At 39.0% G+C, this 23,382-nt stretch overlaps 1 long non-coding RNA gene across 2 annotated transcripts in view; it reads right to left on the reverse strand.

Moving 5' to 3' along the window:
• LOC132393217 (uncharacterized) overlaps positions 1-12,111 on the reverse strand; it is a 73,428-nt gene extending 61,317 nt beyond the window's left edge. The window contains exons 1-4 of one of the 2 annotated variants that reach the window (XR_009511798.1): positions 11,922-12,111; positions 8,743-8,804; positions 7,266-7,336; positions 6,240-6,392 (exon numbers count right to left, since the gene is read on the reverse strand). This is a non-coding gene — a long non-coding RNA (uncharacterized LOC132393217). Of the gene's footprint in view, positions 1-5,018; positions 6,393-7,265; positions 7,337-8,742; positions 8,805-11,921 lie in introns of those variants that run through there. The other variant, XR_009511797.1, reaches the window with a different exon arrangement.
• Between the last annotated feature and the right edge of the window lie 11,271 nt (positions 12,112-23,382).

Below are 23,382 nucleotides of genomic sequence, written 5' to 3' on the forward strand. Positions count from 1 at the left end.
GTTATATGTTAATGAATTTATGACTTTGTTGTCAAGTTTGCAGACAATATGAAGACAGGTGAAGGGACTGGTAGTGTTGAAGAAGCAGAGTGTTTGCAGAAGGACTAGACAGACTGGGAGAATGAGCAAAGAGGCAGATGGAATAGAGTATGGAGAAGTGCATGTTCATGCACCTTGGTAGAAGAAATAAAGGCATGGACTGTTTCTAAATAGGGAGAAAATTCAAAAATCATAGGTGCAAAGGAACTCGGGAGGCCTTGTGCAAAATTCCATAAAGGTTAACTTGCAGGTTGAGTCGATGGTAAAGAAGGCAAATTCAATGTTAGCATTCATTTCAAGAGGACTAGAAAAATATCTAGAATATAATGCTAAGGCTTAGGCTTTATAAACTATTGGGACATCATGATCAGTTTTGGGTCTCTTATCTAAGAAAAGATGTGCTGATACTGGAGAAGGTCCAGAGAAGATCATGAGAATGATCCCAGGCATTAAAAGGGTTAGCATGTGAGGAGCATTTGTTGACCCTGGGCCTGTACTCACTGGAGATTAGAATCAAGGTTCAAGAATCAAGATTTATTCATTATCAAAGAATGTATAAATTATACAATCTTCAGATTTGCTTGCTCACAGGTAGCCACGAAGCGAAAAACCCAAAAGAACCCAATTAAAAAGAAAAGAACATAATTAAAAATAAAAGACCAATACTCGATGCTCAAGATAAAAAAGAAATAAAAATACAAATCATGTAAACAATTGAAGCAAACAACAGCATTCCGAACCAAAACTGAGTCCTGAGATCCAAACTCTGGAGCAGCTGGAAGTAGGCTTAAAGCCTTGCTTCTCAGCTCATCATATTAGTGGGTACAGAGCACAGCAGCCAGGGCAACCTTCATAGCTTCAGCGCCATGGAGATTACCGTTGCAGTAAATGGGCAATATCAGCTCTCACCTCTGATCCCGACATGAGAAATTTTCAAGCTACCTGGACCGGTATTTAAATTGAACCAACAATGGAACAGCAAAGGCTTCAGCGCCCTGGAGAGAGGAGTAAGGATCATGGAAAGCAAGTGAAATCAACTCTCACCTTCAATCTGGGTTGGCATTTAAATTATCTAAATAACACATTGCACCTCACAGTAGGACCCAGACACCACTGTTGTGAAGGGCTCCAGGCCTAGACCATGCTGCCCAGTGACTCGCTTTGAGGAGTATAAGGGAGGGATCTCAATGAAACCTTTTGAATTTTGAACAACCTAGATAGAGTGGATATGAAAAGGATGTTTCCCATATGCAGGAGTCTAGGATCAGAGGGTATGGCCTCAGAACAGAGTGACATCCGTTTAGAACAGAGATGAGAATTTTTTTTGTTTCAGCCAGAGGGTGGCGATTTTGTGTAATTCATTGCAACAGATGTGTTGGACAGGCCACGTTATTGGGTATATTTAAGATAGAGATTGATAGGTTCTTGATTAATCAGGACATCAAATCTTACAGATAGAAGGCTGGAGAATGGGGTTGAGAGGGTTAATAAATCAGCCATGAGGTGGAGCACACTCGATATGTCTAATTCTTCTCCTAATGGTCTTCCTGAGCAAAAATCCAACAATGATCTGGTCTTCAGAGCCAAGATGTCTTCTTTGTACTATGAACCCTCCTACTGCCAGGATATGCTCTGGTATCCTCAGTCACAATTTCAATTTTTAGGTATAACTTAAAGGATTACAGCAGAGAGTTAGCTTTTAAATGAAGACTACAATTTTGTGGCATCTCCTCTTTTATATGTTTAGACAACATCTAAGCAGTGTTGGGAATGTCCTTGGTGATGTATAAACCATGGAATAATATTTTGACTTTCTACAGTGAAGAAGCAAGTGACAAAAATATAGTACATTGTCTGCAACATATTTAATCGGTGCAGATTAATTGCGCACCACAATCCCCACATTCAGCTGTGAGGTTTGGGTAATTTGGCTCTCGAGGACTTTTAACCATTGTTTTCCTTTTAATAGTTCATTAAGTTAATCGAAAAAGGATCAAAATACACCGAACCACAGGTAGCATTCTTAAATAAGATATTTTAGTTTCCTTCTTCACTCTTTCATTTAAATTGGAAGAATCAGTGATTATTATTTTGACCAGTTTCCTGCAATAGAATCATCACAACCCTTTGGCATTTTACAAGTTCCTGACAAAGCTCAATGGCAAGAACACTTCACAATGTGCATTAAAAACAGAAGGAACATTTTAAGTTCTTAAGTTAATCTGCTACTTCTAAGGCCATGTATTTTAATTATGGAAGGAGCAAGCATCCTGCACGCAATCTTGATTCTCATCTGCACTCTTCTAAAGGCTGCACTTTTCTTGTCTGACCTTTCTTTATGACCATCAGAAGCAAAAAGCACTTCCTGCTTCCACATTAATCATCTTTATAATAATCAATGAGGCATTTCAGCAATCAATGGGTACATTGATAGCATATTAGAATAGACACTGGGTTTATTTTACAGCAGTAAAATTGAATTGGGGAAAGTAATAAAGCTAGTTCAGTGCTCTTTTCCTGGTCATATAAGGTTAATCTTTTGTAATAAAATTATATGAGGCTGATATTTTGTCTAATGGTAAATCTCAGTTCCAAATGGTTAAGAATGAGTGCAAATCTTTACAGAATGTTAAAGAGGAAAATTCAACTCTCCTGAGGCTGTCAACTTGAAATGCAAGTTCAACTTGTCCAAGAGATGAATTTTAGTGCTGACCTTGACCTAAATGGAGAAGATAACATATCCATCTCAAACAGGCACCTGCAAGGAAATCCCATAACTCTGGCCCGTGTAGTATCAATCAGCCCAGAAACCATACGTTCCATCAGCTGCACCAAGTCATTCATTTAGAGGGTACCAGAGAGGTAATGTAGGGTGATGGCACTTTATGCTGAGTCTTAAAAAAACTTGGAAAATTAGCAACTTCATCCAGGCATTTGTTGTGAGTGATATACTTATGTTTCCCTGCTTTTCCAAGCCCTGTAAAATAAACAGCTGCATTCAACTAGTTTGTCTGTGATCTTGTCTCCAACATGAGGTCAGAAACAGTGATGTTTGCTCAGTGATTGACAAGACTGTTCAATTCCACTCTTAAAGCCTCAGATAATAAAGCAGTCTGTGCCTGTGTCTTACCAGACCTAGTCAACATTCAGATATGTGCTGTCAAGTAATATTCAAACCACACACTTGTGAAGCTGTAAACATCTCCAAGATCAGGAACTAATTATGTTGTCTTGACATTCATCAGCAGTGCCATCATTAATTCCTGTTGGTCACCACTGATCAGAAGCTAAACTGGAACAGCCATATAAGTACTCTGGCTACAGGAACATGTCAAAGAGTGGGCAATTCTCCAAATCTTTTCCAAAATCTACAGGAACGGGCCACTCCAGCAGCACCCTGGCTCAATTACACCAAAGTCAAATTAAGCCATTTGACTGACACCCCATCTGCTTCCTTGAAAATTAACATCCTTGCTGGGGCAATGGCATCAACATGGGGTGATGCAACTGGGTTAATAAACTGATCAGAAAGGCTGGCTCTATTATAGGAGTCAAACTGGACATACTGGAGGCTGTAGTAGAACAAAGGACTCTACGGAAAATCCTCACAATTCTGGACAATGTTTCTCACCCTCTGCATACCTCTACCTCCTTGGCTGAACAGAGGAGCACTTTTAATAATAGACTAAGACAATTGCGATGCTTCAAAGAGCACTAAATGAGGTTATATTTACCCTTGGCCATTAATCTCTATTATGAGTCAACCTAAAGCCAAGGAAATGATGAGCCCTCCTGTCAGATTGTTTGAGATAACTTATTTTTTACTCTTCCTTACCTTTCTTTCAGTTTTGTATATTTGTACACTTGTAATCTGACTGTGACACTGTAATTTCCCTAGGAATCAATAAAATATTTGTCTATCTATTTACCAGTACACTCTGGTTGAAAGATTAAAGATCCAGAGATTAAATTTACCTGTCACTTACACATCGAAATATTGAAACATACCCTGAAGTGCATTGTTTATACCAACAATGAACATGACCAAGGTATGCTTGGGCCAACCCACAGTTGTCACCATCCTTCCTGCGCCAATATAGCATGCTCACACTCTTCTGCCTCTAACTTGTATGCATCTTGGAATGTAGGAGGAAAGCAGAGCACCCGGGGGACACCTACACAGTTACAGGGGGAACAGACAATAGCCTTGCAGACAGCGGTGGGAATTGAACCACAATCTTGTAGCTGCAAAGCAGTATGCTAACTGCTACACTATCGTGCTGCATTCAGCAGTGTCAAATGTTGAATTCAGCTGTAGGACCACCTACAAACATCTTCAGGCAAGGTTTCAGAATAAGAGTGATCCCAATTTCTACTAAAAGCACTACAGATACTTGGATGTGTTTTCTGGACCAACCTCTAGTAGCACACAAATACATGAGCTTGTGCTGCTCTCAAAGTCAACGTTTCTGTAGCAATATGTCATGTGCAGAACGCTTCTGTTACCGATTACAGATGTCAGGAGAGCTGTTAGCAAATTGGGGAACCTTTCACATTTTACATTTTAGCATTCACTCAAGCAAGGGATATTTAGCTGTTTCTGAGAGCTCCCAAAGGTACAGTCACTCATTGAGGGCAACTATGCTACAATGACAATTTCCATCCAGGAATGCCACTTCTCCAAAATATAATTTTGGACATTTCTGATCTGATAAACAGTTGAAACTCTTTTCTTCCAGGATTTCTTTCTGGCCACTTAATTTTGAGAAGGAACCTGCTGAAACCTCATAGCAGTTTAGGGACAGGGATACCAACTTGGATCTATCTACTTGAAATTTGTTTGTTAAGGAGTTAGCTTGAAGTCTGCTGATAATCATAGGAGAAAGATGTTAGAAATAATAATGGTCAGCTCTAGTTTTCATTGTTATTAAAACTGTGAGTAAAATGGAATGGATATGACAGAAAAAAATCACCAGAAATAAATTATGTTTATTGCACAACAGTTGCTATCATTTGATGCCAGAAACACGACATTATGATACACAATTCTTTCACAACAAAAATTCCTGTTAATGGCTGGCATTAACTCACACAAAAACATCACATTATTGGTTAACAGAAATCAAAATGCCAGTTATTTGGTAGTACTGATGCACGTAAATGGATTTCCTGCCACAAAATAGCTGAACTATGAAAATATTTGAAAATAAAAGTGAGATTTTTTTTCATCTAATGGTGTTATTTAACTATGCAATGCCACAAAGCCAACAAGCTCACTGGTGATGTATAAGCAGATTTGAAGCAAGTTAGGACATGGACAGAAAGAAGAGCTTTGGAATTTTTTTCAGTTTATGTTCAGAAAGTGAAAAAGCGCAGCCAAGATTAAGTTGAAATTATGAAGTTTAAAGGTAACAGAAGTACAGATGTATCATATTTCCAGCAGATGATATAAAACAGGACTGTGGTCAGGCAATGTTGCAGAGGTGAAAACAATTTGTTTTAATGATACCTTGGTTAGATTGACTGGAGCATGTCATTAAATAAACCTTTAAATGTCTTTTCAACATTAATTATACATCCAGGGCAGCATTAAACAGGCATCAGCTGTCTTTGGGAGACTTCGGCGTAGAGTCTTTCAGAACAGGAGCCTTCGTCCCTCCACAAAGGTCGCAGTATACCAAGAGGTCTGTGTCACCACCCTCCTTTATGGCTGTGAAGCTTGGGTAACCTGCAGCCGTCAACATCAAGTCCTTGGAGCACTTCCACATAAGCTGCCTTCAGCGCATCCTGGGAATTACCTGGCATGAGCAGGTGCCTCACACTGAAATACTTGTAAAGACCAACTGCAGAAGTATTGAGGCCGTGATCACCCAGTGTCAGCTGCAGTGGCTGGGGAATGTGATAAGGATGCCCCCATATTGGCTACCCTGCAGAGTGTTATACTGCCAGCTACATCACGGTTGACGCTCAGCAGGAGGGCTGAAGAAACGCTATAAGGATCGGATGAAGAATGCTTTAAGTAAGTGCAAGATCAATCCTGAGGATCTGGAGGATGTTGCTGCTGACCATAACACTTGGCGACATCTGTGTAGGGATGGGGTTTGTATACTGGAGATGGAAAGAACAACCAGAAGACAGCAGAAGAGAGCCAGGAGAAATGCAGCCATGGTTGCCATCACTACCACATATACATGTCCCACCTGCAATAGAACTTGTGGGTCCAGGATAGGACTGTGTAGTCATCAAAGGTCTCACCATTAAAAGAGTGGACGTCATCATTGGATTTTGATGGACAACTGAAGATACGATAAGTGTTCAAAGATCTCATCCTGAGCCAACAAGTCAATATCCAGCTGCAATATAGTGAAAGAACAGTTTGAAGATACTTCATTTTATTGCCCAGATTTTATGAGGTAATATAAACTATACAGTATGGCTGCACAGGTAGTTGATAGTATAGGGGCAAAGAGACCTATATGTTGGAACATGGTTTGCCTTTAGGAAGGGCTGTATAGAATAGAAACTGTGATGTAGTCAAACATCTCCTGACCAAAAGCAAGATGGGAACCACGAAGGATGGGCTTTGGAGATGGTGGGCTTCAGATCAGCAATGTTAGGGAATTGGTGATTCAGTGGGTAAAATAAGGCCTGAATTCAGGTGTGTTTGTATCCTCAGTCAAAGCTGGTTGTCCCTGGAGTGTGGAACAGCAGCTGATCCTCATTTTAATTTCTACAACAGTTTGAAGTGATAAGATGAAAATGAAGGAACATTCAGAACTTGAATTACATCAAGGAAGCCATATTTGAATGGTTGCTGACTTATCCAGAGATCACAATCTGGAGATATATGCTGATGCCCCATATTATGGATGTAGCCTGGGGAAAAAATACACACGCAAGACAACAAATACTTTTTTGGGTCTTAAGTTCCTTTATCTGTTTTAGATGTTTTATTACAGAAAGAGGGTATCAAAATAAAAACAACGAAATAATTTTTAAAAAACAGTTGCCGCTTTTACAATCTCAGTTTAACTTCAGACCACACCCTTGTTACATTTGCAGCATAAAAATAAATAAAACAAAATAGACAAAACCTAGATGTTTTGTTCGGCAATTCTAAAAAAAAAACAATACAAACAATGTTAGAACCCCACCAATCCTGTACCTTATACACACATTGAAAATATGAATAAATACACCTCATCTTAACTAAGAGATATACTCACATTTGGCACACACATACTTAACTTCCAAACACATATAGGCCAGACCTTGAAACGAGTTCTCCTCACTCACGCTACATGAACAGAAATTAATACATATTACTCTGTTACATTCACATTCAGTCATGAAACAATAAAGAAAGACAAATAAACATTTACAATATAATAGCTTGTAGTTGAATTACTAAAAAAACTAACTTGTTAGGCCAATTAAGGTACTTCGCAATCAGGCTATTAAACACTGATCAATTTACTCGCAAAAATCTAAAGTATTCACATGTAAAGCACATAAAATTACTGATATTCTAGATTTACAAACAAGTATAAATGTATTTATATGGATATTATCAAATATTATTCACCTTTCCCCACCAAACCTGAGAAAAGCATTTGAATGCTGTCCTTTCTAGAACATGGTAACTCTTTGTTCTACACCATCCATGAAAAATAACATCACAGTTTTCTCTTAAAGTCACTGGCAGCTATTTTAGAATTACCAAGGTGAATACATAAATGCACTTTAACAATAAAGAAAATGATATTCAATGGTCACCTGGTTACACTGAACAATGATGATAATCTTAGATAAACTGGTCAACAAAATCACAATTGTGTAACTATTTCTACCAAAGACTTGATAGTGTTATTTGATATGTTATAATACAATGATATATTGTGGAAAGGTTACTCTCCTTCCAAGTTAAATCTACGGCATTGTATAATGTATAACGTACATGGGATAAATGAGTTAATTATGCATTGGACAGATTTATGCAATGTAGCAATAAATCTGAAACTTCAAACCAGTCAGGTACAGGAACAGACTGATACCATGTTACATCAGTTCAGGAATGAAGTCCAATTTCTGAGAAATTTATTTTGGTCCATTTCTAGGCCACATATTTTTTTTCTCAGAGGAGTGATGTTCCATAATTTTTCAACTCAGATAGCTGTCAGCATAGATTCAGTTTCAGGAGAAATGAGTGGACTGCCAGCTATTTGCAGCAAATCATGAACACAAGACATTCTGTAGACACTGGAAATCTTATCACACACATACAATGCTGGAGGAACTCAGCAAGTCAACAAGCTTCTGTGGAGGGGAATAAACAGTCGCTGTGCCAAGACATTCATTAGGACTGGAAATGAAGGGGGCAGCAGCCAGAATATGAAGGTGGGCAGAGGGGAAGGAGTACAAACCGGCAGATGAGGGAGAAAATGGGTGGAATGAAGTAAGAAGCAAGGACCAGTAGCTTGAAAAAGTGAAGGGCTGAAGGAGAAGTGGATAGGAGTGGAAGAAAGGGGAGGAGGAGGGAATCAGAAAGAGGTGATGGGCACATTAGAAGAGAAGTGGTTCAAGGCTAATGAAAATGGAAAAAAGAGAGAAGGAGTGAGGGGGAGAAATTATTGGAAGTTACACGGCTTGAGTTCTTTCAGCATTTTGGGTGCAGCAGTTGTTATCGTCTTCCTTTTAAATTACCTTCCCATAGGAACAAAGTTGAATTTCTATTTGCTTCCAGCCAATTGGGAAAAAATGTAAACCTGAAATAAAAAAGAGGCAGAAAGAAGTTGGGGTTAGTACTGAATCAATAAAATTACATTGGATGCTGCTTAATCTTAATATTACATATTAAGTTCCAATGAAGACAATGAAATGTAATGTGTGGTGGTTATAATCAAAGACAAAATTTTATCGACCAAAGAAAAAGAATCACAATTTACTCTCTATGTACTGCATGATTTACAGCTATCACCAGCAGGCTCTCTTCTGAAAAGATGGATAATTTATAATATCTATAACTGCTTCTGCTTTGAAGTTTAACTTTCTCACATTCACTATTTATGTAAAAAACACTGAACTTCATTACTGTCCTACGGGTCAGCCAGCATTTAGTTACCCATCCCTAGCTGCCCCTGAGAGGGTGATAGTGAGCTGCCTTCTTGAAAAATACTTGGGCATGGTATAGCTGCCATGTTATTAGAGATTTTGACCTAGACAACAATGAAGGAATCAGGAAATATTTTCAGCTCTTGGGTGGCAACTTCCAAGTGGTGTCTCTCTTATGTTTTTGCTTCCCTTGTCCTTCCAACCAGCAGAGGTGGTGGGTTTGGCAAACAGTCTAAGGTGTTGTAAAGAGTTTCTGCAATGCATCCCCAAGGAGTTACAAACTGCTGTTACTGTGTGCTGGTGGAGTGAAAGAATAGTTGTGGGTGGGGTGCCTATCAAGCGTGTTGGTGTGTCCTCAAGCTTCTTGAGTGACGTTGAAACTCCACTCATCCAGACAGGAGGATTGTTGTAGTACTCCTGCTGCCCACTGAGACAGATCTGAAGATCATTCCAAAAATAAAGCTCATAAGTACTTCAACATCCTCACTATCAATTATCTCCCATCCAAAATCATGCTTATTACTATTTTCAGGTATATCACCAAATCCAGAGCTTTTGTGGATTGATTTTCCACTTGATCCTCAGTTTGCTAGCAGCTGAGACAGCACTCACTCAATCATCTTTGCTGGCTGATATACTTCATACAGAACAGAGACTGATGTTCAGCCTTTTAAAGTAGAATCATTTTTGTGGGATTTCCAATATTACCTCACAAATTAAGCACTTCTAATTCCTGACCTGCTTTAGAACTGACTAGTAAGTCTTTAAAATCTATGAATACAGGAAGCCCTTCACTTTAAATCTCCCGTCAACCAAGACTGCTGGGTACTTACGTGTCTGCTGTAACCTTGTACTTTAAACTGTGAGCATGTGAACTCATTTCTTCAGCATTTCAATCTGCTTCCAATATATGCAAACTTAACATGATCAAAAGGATATTTGATTGATGTTTCACTCAAGGAAAAGAGGATTTAAACATGATAGGCCATAATGCTCAACATGCTCTGGTTGACAATATTTTTAATACTGATGATAGCAAGGACACCAGGCTCAAGTTATTAAACATGCTCTTTATGATGTCCACCAAATCTTCATCATTCATGTCAATCTCTGTTAGAGAAAAGCTGGCAACCTGTTGGAGGAAGTTGTTTCTTACTCTGCTCTTCTCTGCACGATTGTTGACAAAATATGTTTATTATTTTTTAGTCCCTTCGTACACCAGATTAAGATTCTCTATCCAGATATATATCTAAAGGATAGTGGTATTCTCCATGGGTCCAAGTGATGACTAATTGATGCTTGAAATTTCATTTCTTCCCTCTGACTTGGCAGTGGCTTCTAAGAATCAGATACTAAATTAGGAAATGAGGCCTGGGACATTAAGATTTCACCATGCAAGCTTGTTGCTGGCCTAAACCTGTGCATGCAATGATCCCAGGCCAGGCTTTTGATTTTACCTTCTGTAGAACAAAACTCTCGAAGTCGGCATATTAATCAATTTCAGCCCACTACTTCCATCTTACTTCAAAGCACATCACTTGATCTAAGATGAACGGAAGTTAATTGCTGAAAAGCTGACACAAGGTTTTGTTTTGGGAATACCTCAGAGTCTGTGGAACCCAGCATCAAGGCAGAGAAGAACTTCACAGGATCTTTGAACCTCCAACGATCCTGTATTCCAGCTTTGCATTAAGTGTTAGATGGCACCAAGGCCAACATTCTGTCTTTTAAGCTCATAGCTATTCCCTAGATCCTAAAGCCACGTACTGACTCAAGGCCACCTCAGGAAGCAAATTCTGTGCCAAGTGCAAGAAGATCCTGTTTATGAAATGAAATCCAGCGATGTTCTGATTTAGTTCGACTGAACTTACTTTTGATGATCAGTGCCTTGACAAGGATTGTGTGGGGAAATTTGGGGTTAAAGATTTTCCTTAAGAGTAACACAAAGGCAATGTAGATGATACATCCATAATACTATTAATGCTCTGAAGCACTAGCTCATTGTTCTTTGACTTTGGTCCTCAAGATGATTAAAGCACAGACTATCAGATTTGGCAACAGCACAGGTGTGAAAAATACATGGAGCAAAAGCAACTCAAAAAAAACTGCTTTAGCTATTATTCAGCTGCAACATTTAACCCACCCAAAAGCTTCACGATGACTTATGGGGATTTGGATATTGTCTCACTTGCCAGAAATGAGGGACTAAGTTATTTTCATAGACTCAGTTGGTAAATGAGATTTGTTGAACTGGGAGGATCGGCAATTCATACACACACATTTTAATTAACTACCAAGTGACATTACAATCCAGCTATAATTACTCACAAGCACACAGACATGTGGAAGGTTGTGACAGACCTACCTTCAAGAGAGCTATTGTTGGTACACTGAACCAATGACTGATAATATAAACTTGAATAATTGCAGATTCACCAGAAGTTGACACTTGGGTTTTACAGATTCAAGGTTATGCTGAAGTTACATTTTCCAGTCCACCGTCGAGACAGATGAAGTTCAGCCTTATGAGACTGTATGTTTATTGATGTGGCTTCTAATGCTATATTGAAACTTTTTTAAAAGTCAGATTTTCACACCCACATCTTTAATGTTTTAAGGCACTGGCACAATTTGTAAAGAATTTTGTTTCACAGCTCAATTAGTCATAACCTTGCACAGACCTGTTGAGCGCTCATTAAAAGTGAGGGATGACAGTACGGAAGAACTGTGTGTTCCAGCAGCACTATCAAACAATTCCAGATCAAGCTTACCTTGGAGCAGAAAAAGTGTTGGACACCCATGGCTATAGTACACGGTAATATTTCTACTTGTCATCATTTCAGTCCTGAATACACGGATGGCAGTTTTATTATAGATATCTATTTCTAAGAAAAACTCTGAGAGAAAAAAAATAATCTTCTGCCATTTGGGACCTTTAATGTGTGTGAGTGAAACACCACATGCCTCAACTGAAAAGCTAAAGTTGTCAAAGATAATCCTCCAGGAGCTAACTTAGAATTTCAAAAATGTATTTTCTATTGCTAAGCATGAGAGCTCTCAGGTATTTTAAACGGTAACCAGATTTATTACAGTTAGCAATTATAAATGATTAAAAGTGAAACCAACCAAGCTATACTAATGCACTTTGCTCACTTTACAGACCATTTTTAATCTTACAGAGTTTAGTTATCTTAAAAATTGATCAACACTTCATAACACTTAACAATTAAATCTATTTTCTAAAAAAATCACAAGACCAGTACTAGTTTTAACCAAGACTTCTTAACAAAATAATTGATGTTTCAGTTGCTTTCTAAGCTTTTGTGGATGAAAATAATTTGCACCTGTAATACAAAGGCAACCATGAGTGAGTAAGCTGAGTGAAAAAACTAATCGGTTATTTGAAATGATCCAAGTCTACACTGTAGAAGGGTTAATTCCACTGTTTTTTCCTCAAAATAATTTAACTTGCAAAAGGAAAACACATCAAATTCACATAATTAATTAATAAGCTACTGCTAGCAATTATTGCATCCAAAGGTTATGAAATTTGAATTAATGTATTTTACACTGCAGGCCAGGCCTATTCCAGAAGCGTTTAATTTAGGACTGATTATCATAATTTCTTAATAGGTTGTTGGGTCATTTGTAATTAGCTTAACAATTATATTCTCCACATTTCACTGGTATTGAACTTATGAGCCTTGAGATGTGGGTGGAAAGCTGATGGTTTAACCCACCCATCTTGCATGTTAAAGTTGCTGCAGTTGACATAATTACTTAATTTGCACAGCATTCTCCAGCTTCTCAGAGATATCTGATTTATCTACTTAATTATGTAAAATTGGGCCAAAATAACATGTTTTAAATCTTTCTTATAACACCAGGGCACTTGGATACTGCTGGGGTGGGGGAGGACATCACAGTGGTCAAGTCTCCGGCACTGAGACTAATTCTGTGACTTAGAAGGGAAGTAGGGAGAAGAGATGAGCTGTGGCAGTAAGGAATTCATTAGGCAAGGGAACGGAAAGGAGGGTCAGTGGATGAGAGTGAGATTCCCAGATGGTATACTGCCAGGGTGTGAAACGTCTTGGACCAAGTCCTCAGCCTTCTTAAGTGTGAGGGTCATGGTCCATGTAAGAACCAATGGCATAGGCAGGAAGAGGGTTGAGGTTCTGCAAAGGTTAGATGGACAGGACCTCTAGGGTTCTGATCTCAGCATTGTTACTCATGCCATATGATAGAGGGGCCTGAAATAGATTGATTATACTAAGATGTGGCTAAGAAGTTGATGTAGGAGGGAGTGTATAAGATTTTTGGACCAGTGGGCTCTCTTCCAGGGAAGGAGGGACCTGTACAGAAGATTATGTTTACATCTGAACAGGAAGGGGACTGATATCCTAGTGGGAGGTTTGCTAATGCTGCACGGTAGGGCTTAAACTAGAGTTGCAGGAGGCTGGGAACCAGAGTGCGAGAGCAGTTAGTGGAGGGGCTGCAGAAACAAATGTTGTTAAGACTTGTGACAAAGTCGGGAATCAAAAGGTTGAGCATGGTGCAACTAATGTCCTAAGCTGCGTATATTTCAATGCAAGCAGTATTGTAGGAAAGGCAGGTGAACTCAGGTCATGGATTAACATATGGAATTATGATGTTGTAGCTTTTAATGAGACTTGGTTGCAGGAGGGCCAGACCTGGCAGCTCATTATTCCAGGGTTCCATTGTTTTAGATGCAACAGATTGGGTGGCATTAAAGGAGGAGGAGTGGTGTTACTAGTCACGGAAAATGTCATAGCATTGCTCAGTCAGGACAGACTGGAGAACCTGTCTAGTGAGGCATTATGGATGGAACTTAGAAATAAGAAAAGTATGAGCATTTTAATGAGGCTATATTACAGACCACCGCCAGTCTAAAGGATTTAGTGGAACAAATTTGTAGAGATTTTGCAGCCTGTTGCAACAAAAAAGGTTATTATAGTAGGTGAATTTAACGTTTCACATATTGACTAGGTCACCCATACTGCAGAAGGTATAGATGGGATAGAGTTTGTCAGATGTGTTCAGGAAAGTTTCCATAATTAGTATGTAGAAGTCACAATGAGAGACTGTATGATTTTTTTTTTTTTTTTTTTTTTTAAATAATTTTTTTATTGCATTTTTAAATGATTACAAAGTATGAAAAAAAACAATGTATATAACCCATACCCCCTCCCCTTAACCCCTCCCCCCTAACTACCCCTTAGAAAAAAAAGAAAGAAAGAAAGAAAGAAAGAAAGAAAGAAAGAATGCCTGGTGGTTGGAAGATCTCCACATGCTCCATGGAGTTCGTTGATCTGCTATTAGGGGACGAGACATGGTAGTTGATAGAAGTTTATTCAGGTGAACACTTTACATCTAGTGATCACAATGCCATTAGTTTCAAAGTAAACATGCAAATAAATAGGTCGCGGTCCACGGGTTGAGATTTTAAATTGGAGAGTGTGGAATGGGACAGGCTGGTTATTAGCAAAGGTGTACTTGGTAAGTTGGAGGCCTTGAAAATGAAATTTTGAGAGCACAAAGCTTGCATGTACCTATTAGAATAAAAGGTAAAGATAACAGGTTTAGGGCACTTTGGTTTTCAAGACATATTGAGGCCCTGGTTAAGAAATAAAAGGTGTTATGCAGGTATAGGCAGATAGGAACAAATTGGATACTTATGGGGTATAAAAATGCTAGAGGACACTCAAGGTGCAAGAGGGGTAAAAGAAGGCATGAAGTTGTCCTAGCAGACAAGGTGAAGGAAAGTTCTAAGGAATTCTACAGATATGTTAAGAGCAAAATGATTGCAAGAGACAAAATTGGCCCTCTGGAAGATCAGAATGACAATCCAAGTGTAGAACCAAAAGAAATAAGGGAGAGCTTAAATGGATCTTTTGCATCTGTATTTACTCAGGAGATAGTCTCAGTGTATTGAAGTGAAGGGAAGGGACATCGACTTGATGATGCCTATACAGATTACAGAGGAGGAGTTCTTTGTCTTGGGATAAATTAAGGTACATACATCACCAGGGCCTGACAAGGTGTTCCCTTGGACCCTGGGGAAGGCAAATACAGGAATTGCCGGAGCCCTAGCAGAGATACTTAAATCTTCATTAGTGACAGGTGAGGTACGGAAGGATTGGACAACATCTAATGTTGTTCTGCTGTTTAAGGAAGACTCTCAAAATAGTCGAGGAAACTATAGGCTGGTGAGCCTGACATCGGTAGTGGGAAAGTTATTGTAAGGTATTGTAATGGACCAAATATATGATAGCCATGGACTGATTAACGATTATCAGCATGGCTTTGTGCATGATATGTCATGTCTAAACAGTATTATAGAGGTTTTCTACAAAGTTACCAGGAAAGTTGATGAAGACAGGGCAGTGGATGTTATCTACATGAATTTTATCAAGGCACTTGACAACATCCCCAAAAGATGAGGTAGTAAATCGGATTACACGTTGAGTTTCTGGGAGAAGGTAGAGGGTGGTAGTAGATAGCTGCCTCCCTGACTGGATTCCTATGGCAAGTAGTGTGCCACAGAAATCAGTGCTGGGTCCATTGTTGTTTGTCATCTGTATCAATGATCTGGTTGATAATGTGGTTAACTGGATCAGCAAAATTGTGAATGACACCTAGATTGGGCATGTAGTGGACCATGAGGAAGACTATCAGAGTTCCAGCAGGATCTGGAACAGCTGGAAAAATAGAATGAAAATTGGCTGACAAATTCACTGCAGACAAATGTGAGGTATTGTATTTCAGTAGGACCAATCAGGGTAGTTCTTACACAGTGAACGGTAGGGCACTGAGGAGTGTGGTAGAACAAAGGGATCTGAGAATACAGGTCCATCATTCATTGAAAGAGGCATCACAAGTAGATAGAGTCATAAGGAAAGCTTTTGGTCCACGAGCCTTTATAAATGTAAGTACAGGAGATCGAATGTTATGTTGAAGTTATATAAGCCATTGTGGCCTAATTTGGACTAAATTGTGCAGTTTTGATTACCTACCTACAGGAAAGATGTAAATAATGTTGAAAGAGTACAGAGAAATTTTAAAAGGAAATTGCCAGGACTGGAGGACTTGAGTTATAAAGAAAGTTTGAATAGGTTAGGATTTTATTCCTTGGAACATGGAAGATTGAGGGGAGATTTGGTAGAGTTATACAAACTTATGAGGGGTTTAGAAAGGCTAAATGCAAGAAGGCCTTTTCCATGGAGTTTGGGTAGGACTACAAACAGAGGTCATGTGTTGAGGGTAAAAGGTGAAAGGTTTAAGGTGAACATAGGGGGGAACTTTGTTACTCAGAAGGTTGTGAGAGTATGAAACGAGCTGCCATTTTAAGTGGTGCATGCAAACTCTATTTCAATGTTTAAGAGGAGTTTGGATAGGTAGATGGATGGTAGGAGTATAGAGGCTCATGGTCCCATGCAGGTCAATGGAAGTAGGCAGGTTTTAATGGTTCCGTATGGACTAGGTGGGCCAAAGAACTTGTTTCTGTGCTATGCTTTTCTATGACTCTAACAACAATGTAAATGAGGCAAACTGTAAGTATTGAAATGAAATAGATGGAAGATATGTCATAGTTTATAATGTCTTTTGATATTCTTTTTCCAGTGTAATTATTTGGACCACCATTACTTTCAAGCAATGGGTGGGTTTGAGAAGAAAAACCATGGTTTTCAAAGCATAAAAGTGTGATTGATATTCACTCCTTGGTGGTTTTCTAATCTCACTTTCTAAACACAGCAGCTGCCACCTGCCATCAAAACACTTGTAAGTAAACTTGCAACTAATAATTTGTTTAACTTCTGGTCATAAACAAAAGTTGTTCAGTTTGTAAAATGTAAATGGAAAGCAGAAATCAGCTTGTAGTTAAAATACAGCTTTGCAAACAAGCTGTTCATAATACAGACTCTCTGTTTGTAGAACCTCATTGCACTTGCTTTATTACTGCTCAAAGATGTAACATGAGACAATGGGTTACTCTGTTTGGGTTGTTTCAAAACAGGCAAGTTTACTAAGTTTCTTAGTTCAAGGAAGTCTGCAGACCAGATGGATATCATTTAGCATATCAATAACTGATCTATTAATGTTCAAAGTTTTATGTATTTATTCAGGGAAGTTAGCTTTACAGCATTTACTGAGATCTATGTCCCCACGATTCTTTTTAGATTATTTGTGTAAAAAGGTATCTGAGGAAATATCATATCGTGTGAAGTCACTGAAGTGGCAAAGAAGCAGCATAAAGTAGAGAGCAGCTGAGGCTTTATTAGAAATAGGACAACAAACATCAAGAAGTTGTGGAAAAAACATAGGGTGAACTAGCATCCATATTCTCTGCTTTCCATTTTTGTAACGGACATTTTGCTTGTCTGCATCTTTGGTAAATCTATTTGGGTTATGGGAATTGTACCTGTGTTTTGGAAATCCTTTGTGCTTCATGTTTTAGAAGTAGTTTGTAATGAGGAAATATTTACAAAAGAAATGCTCTGAGTTTTAAATGTGCTTTAACAGTGCTGGTTGGGTTTAAATGTTTATTAGTGGAAATAAATGGGATGTGTTTTAAACTACTTTGTTAGCTGGAAGTATCTTCTCCTTGGTAGGGAGAAAGGACCCACTGCTCCAAAAGTAGGTATTGGTAGCTAAGCTGGCATGAAGAAGTAACTGGTCTTAAAGTTTGGATAGTTGCAGTATAAGCTCACTTCATTGAGAGTACTTATGGCTATTTACTGTACATCCAATAAGGTTTAAGGTGTTTGTTTGTGGTCAGCAAACCCAATACCATTATAAAAGGAAACAAAATACAAAATCATCAGAAGTTAACAAAAAGGGTTCCAACAATTACACTTAAAGATTAGATATAGAAGGAAGGGAAGAGAACATGTGTGGAACTTTGGTTAGCAAGGGTTGGAGAAAATTTGATCAGTTTTACCTAACCTGGGCAGAAAAAGGACTTGATATCCATGCCACAATATTGTGTCCAGACAAGATAATTATAAAAAGGCAGACAGGTTTTGGTAAGGAGATAAAAAAAAGTCTGTGAACATCTTTGTAAAAGCAAGTAAAATGGTCCAAAGCAGTTAAGAGACTTCTCATACAAGGGAAGACAGATAAGCTGCTAAAATGGTTTGGCATGGGAAATCTCTCATTTTGTATATTAAGATAAATTTACTTCAGTCAGTGCAGTAAACCTATTCAAGTTATTGCTCTGCATGTGTTATGTTTCACCTCAACTAATGGCAATTTAGCTCAGACTTGGAGAGAAAATGAAGCAGCAGTCATACAAAATATTTGATTATCTAATTCAGATAACGAGACTGCGCTGACTGCATCTACAGTTATCAAAGCTGAAAACATATTGTAAGGAAGCAGAATAGAGAATAGCTCAACATTTCCTGAAGCTGAAGTCTACACAACATTCAAACACGGCATTCCCTTTGAGCAAGGTATGCTTAGTTATCTATCTGCACATAAAAAGATTAAACATGAAATCTTAGACATGCCAATCTCTATTGCCAAAAACCAACTTGCAGTGCATGTTACACACAGTAATTATGGGGTGAAGTAACTTAAATTTGTTACCTGTTTATTCATATGTTCATAGAATTGTGCAACATAGAAACAGGCCTTTTAACCCACCATGTTTATGCAGACTTTTATGTCTATCTATACACACTCACCTCTATTAATTCCATATCTCTCAATTCTCTGCTCATTCAAGCACCTGGCAAGATATCTTGCAAATATCTACAACCCTCTGTGGAAAATGTATCATACAGATCTTCTTTAAAACTCCTCCCTCTCACCTGAAAGCTGTGCCTCAAGTTTCAGATATTCCTGCCATGGGAAGGAAGCACTGGCTACCTATCGTCTCTAGGCCTCGCATATTTTTATGCACTTCTATCACGTGAGCTCTCAGCCTTCTTCGTTCCAGGGACAAGTAACCCAGCACATCCAAACCTTTTTGATAACTCAAGCCCTCCATCCAGGTGAGATTCTCATGAATCTTTTCTGCACACTTTCTGGCTTAAACACATACTTTCTATACTACGTGTGCAGACTATGCTCTCAGTGCAGATTAACCAACATCTAGTACAAATCTGACAATTGCCTCAGCCAACAAAAGCAAACATATCATATACCTTCATCACCACCATATCAAATTGTGCTCCCATTTTTAAGTAACATTGTATCTGTACTCCAAAGACTCTTTGTTCGACATCACTCCTCAGCCCTGTCATTCACTATGTATGTCCTACCCCTGGTTTAACTTTCTAATGTGGATTACTTTGCACTTACTTGATTTAAATTTGATCTGTCAGTCTCCTCTCCACTTTCTCAGTTGATCCCGATTGTGTTGTAACCTGAGACAACCTCCTTCACCACCCACATATCACACATTTTTGGTGTCATCTGAAAACTTAATAATCAATCTCATTCTCATCCAAGTTCATTATCATCCAAGTCATTAATAGATATGACAAACAACCAAGGACACAGACTGATTCCTGGGACACAATACTGGTCACAGACCTCCAATCTGTAAAACAACATTAACATTAGTAACTCAAGACATGTTGCAGACGTGTAAATCTAAAGGAAAACACACAAATTTCTGGAGGAATTCAACAAGTCCGAAAGCATATGTAGAGGGGAATAAACATGATATTTTGGGTCAAGACTCTTCATCAGGACTGGACAGGAAGGGGACAGAGCCAGAATAAGAAGGGGGGTGTAGGGGAAGGAGTACAAGCTGATAGATGATAGGTGAGAACAGGTGAGGGAGAAGATGGGTTGGTGGGTGAGTGATTCGCATGAAGTAAGAAGCTGGGACCAATAGGTGAAAGAGGTAAAGGGCTGAAGAAGGAGGAATCTAACAAATGCACAGGGAACTATTGAAGAAATGGAAAGAGGAGGGGAACCAGAGAAAGGTGATGGGCTGGTGAGGGGAAGAGAAGGGCTGAGAAGATAACAGAAAAGATACTGGCATGGATAGAGGAATGGTTAAGAGGCGGCAGACAGAGAGGGGATATTTTGGGGTTGTTTGCCAGTAATTAGTAGCATTCCTCAGGGGTCAGTATGGGGACAGCTAATTTTCACATTGTTTGTCAATGATTTAGATAATGGAATTGATGGCTTTGTGGCAAAGTTTACAGATGATACAAAGATAGGTGACAGGGCAGTTGGTGCTAAGGAAGAGATGCAGTTGCAGCAGGACCTAAACAACTTGGAAGAATGTGAACAAATGTGGCAGATGGAATATAGTGTTGGGAAGTGTATGATAATTCATTTTGGTAAAAGGAACAGAAGTGCAGACTTTTAGCTAATTAGGCAGAAAATTCGATCTTCAGAGGTGCAGAGGGACTTAAGAATGCTCGTGCAAGATTCCCAGAAGGTTAATTTACAGGTTGAGTCTGTGGTAAAGAAGATAATTGCATGTTGGCATCCATTTCAAGGGGAATAGAATATAAAAAAACAAGGAGATAATTCCGAGGCTTCCTAAAATACTTGTCATACTTGGAGTACTGTCAACAGTTTTGGGCCCCATTGCTCAGAAAGGATGTGTTGCCATTAGAGAGATTCCGGAGAAGGTTCATGAGGATGATTCCGGGAATGAAGGGATGAGGGGCATTTGGCAGCTGTGGGCCAGTACTCACTGGAATTTAGAAGAATGCAGCTCCCATCTCATTGAAAGCCACCAAATGTTGAAAGGACTAGATAAGGTGGATGTGAAGAAAATGTTTCTTATTGTGGGGGTGTCCAGAACTAAAGGGCACAGCCTCGAAATTGCAGGGTGACTCTTTAGAACAGAGGTAAGGAGGAATTTTGTTTTAGCCAGGAGTAGTGAATTGTGGAATGCTGTGCCACAGACAACTGTGCGGGCCAAGGCATGTGTATATTTAAAATGAAAATTGATAGGTTTCTGATTGGTCAGGGCATCAATGGTTATGGAAAGAAGGCAGGCGTATGGGCTTGAGTGGGATCCGGGATCAGGCATGATGGAATGGTATAGCAGGCTTGATGGGCTGAATGGCTTAATTCTGCTCCTATGTCTTATGCTCTTATAACCAAGAATGGACAAAGAGAGAAGGAGGGAGTGAGAAGAAATTGCTGAAAGTTTGAGAAATTGATGTCCATGTCATCAGGTTGGAGGCTACCCAGGCAGAATATGAGCTGTTGCTCCTCCAAACTGAGTTTTGCCTCATCATGAATGTAGAAGGAGCATGGGCAAACACAACAGAATGGGATTGAAATTCAAACTGAACTGGGGTTCAACAGAAGATTCTGCCTTTTGTGGCGAACAGAACAAAGGTGCTTGTCAAAGTGGTTGCCCCAATCTGAGTCGTGTCTCACCAATGTAGAGGAGGTCACACTGGTTACTGGATACAAAAGATGACCCCAACAGATATGCTGGTGAAGAGTTGCATAAAGGCTGCATAAGTTCCTTAAATTTGTCACTCAGGCACTTCACTCTATCCCAAATGGCTGGAAAACTTGGTATATTCTGATACCCAAGGCATCCAGTGTGTTTTGTGATTATACACTTTTTACTTATACCCCAGAGAAGTACCAGCATCTACCATGAGCACAAAGATAAAATAAATAAGTTGCATTTTTTGACAATATACTTAGTCATAAGACTGTAATTAATATCCAAGAGAGATCTCCATGTTATTCACATTCAGCCTCCTTCCCCAACACCACTGAAACACACACATGCATGTGTTTGTAGTTAATAACCTTGGCTTCTGCAGGACATACACTTTAGCAAGTGTTTCTGGTCAATAAATTTCTATGTCCATTATTTCTGCAGATGGATACTTTAGAATAGAATATGCCACCATCAATTCCAGTACATTGCCTGGTGCTGAATTCCACCTTGTCTCAAAAATTGATAAATCATTACCAAGCACATAAAAGCACACGGATTCTCTTCATATGAACCTAATTATATCTACCTACACTGCATTGATAAAATACATTGCAAACCTTTGCACTGTCCAATTGTTATGTTGAACTGCACACAGGACATATTAATGCAAAGAAAATTTTGCAGTCAGCTTAGAGTATTTGCTTGAGAAGCAGGAAACCATAACAAAGCCCATTTATTTCTCTTCCTCATTTACTCCAAAGGCTCCCAAAGTCAGCTAGAGAGGGGGATCAGAGCCACAGTTGTGCCAGGACAGGCAGTTTCTTTTCTTTCAAGGAGCTTAATAGTGTATCATTCAATTTATTACAAACTAGAATTTTTCAAAGGGGTGTTGTAGGAAATCCATTCTACTTACAAGATTGGATTCTACTTCATTATTTCTTTTCTTTGTTTGAACTTGTGCTTACTGAGCTTCTGTCAAGATCCATAACCACAAGGATATTGTGGTCATGTTATATGTTCTACTGTAAATGATTCTTTCTTTTATTCAGATTTTCAGCAGCTTCTGCCTGTGTTAATCCCTAAGTAATATCATTTCTTTATTGTTTATTTATGAATGGAATGTGGGAATTGCTGAAAAGGCCAGCTGTTTTTCCTCAACCCCTACTACTCTTCAGAAAATGGTGGTGAACTATGTTTTTTTGGAGAGACATAGCACAGTAACAGGTCCTCCCAGCCCAACAAGCCTGCACTGTTCAGTTATACCCACATGACCAATTAATTTTCTAACCCATACGTCTTTGGAATGAGGGAGGAGACCAAAGCACCAGGAGAAACCCATGCGGTCATGGGGAGAACGTAGAAAGTCCTTGCAGTCAGTGGCAAAATTAGGCCCACGTTGTTGGCATTACAATAGCATTGTGCTACCCACTACACAAATGTGCTGTCCCAGTCTTCCTTAATCTCTCCAGCCCTTTTAGTGAAAGTACTTCCACTGGGCAAGAGCTCCAGGACTATGATCCAGTGATGATGAAGAAACAGCAATAAATTTCCAGGTTAAATGTTGCATTATTTGGATCACTTATACCATTAAAATTTAAAGTTCACTTATTTTGCATAATGTATGCAGTAAATATAATTAGGACATGACTTTCTCTGTGTTTATTGTATTACCAATACAATACCTTCTCTTACTTTGCATTAATGCTACTTGTGTTTCTTCCTTAAAGAATGTACAATTAAGCAATTGTAGGATTTTGTACAGGCTCCCACAACACCACACCCTCATGTTAACTGTGTTTTACAGAAGCACCATTGAGATCGTCATGACAAGT

Source organism: Hypanus sabinus, chromosome 4, assembly GCF_030144855.1.
Source record: "Hypanus sabinus isolate sHypSab1 chromosome 4, sHypSab1.hap1, whole genome shotgun sequence".
Taxonomy (NCBI): Eukaryota; Metazoa; Chordata; class Chondrichthyes; order Myliobatiformes; family Dasyatidae; genus Hypanus; species Hypanus sabinus.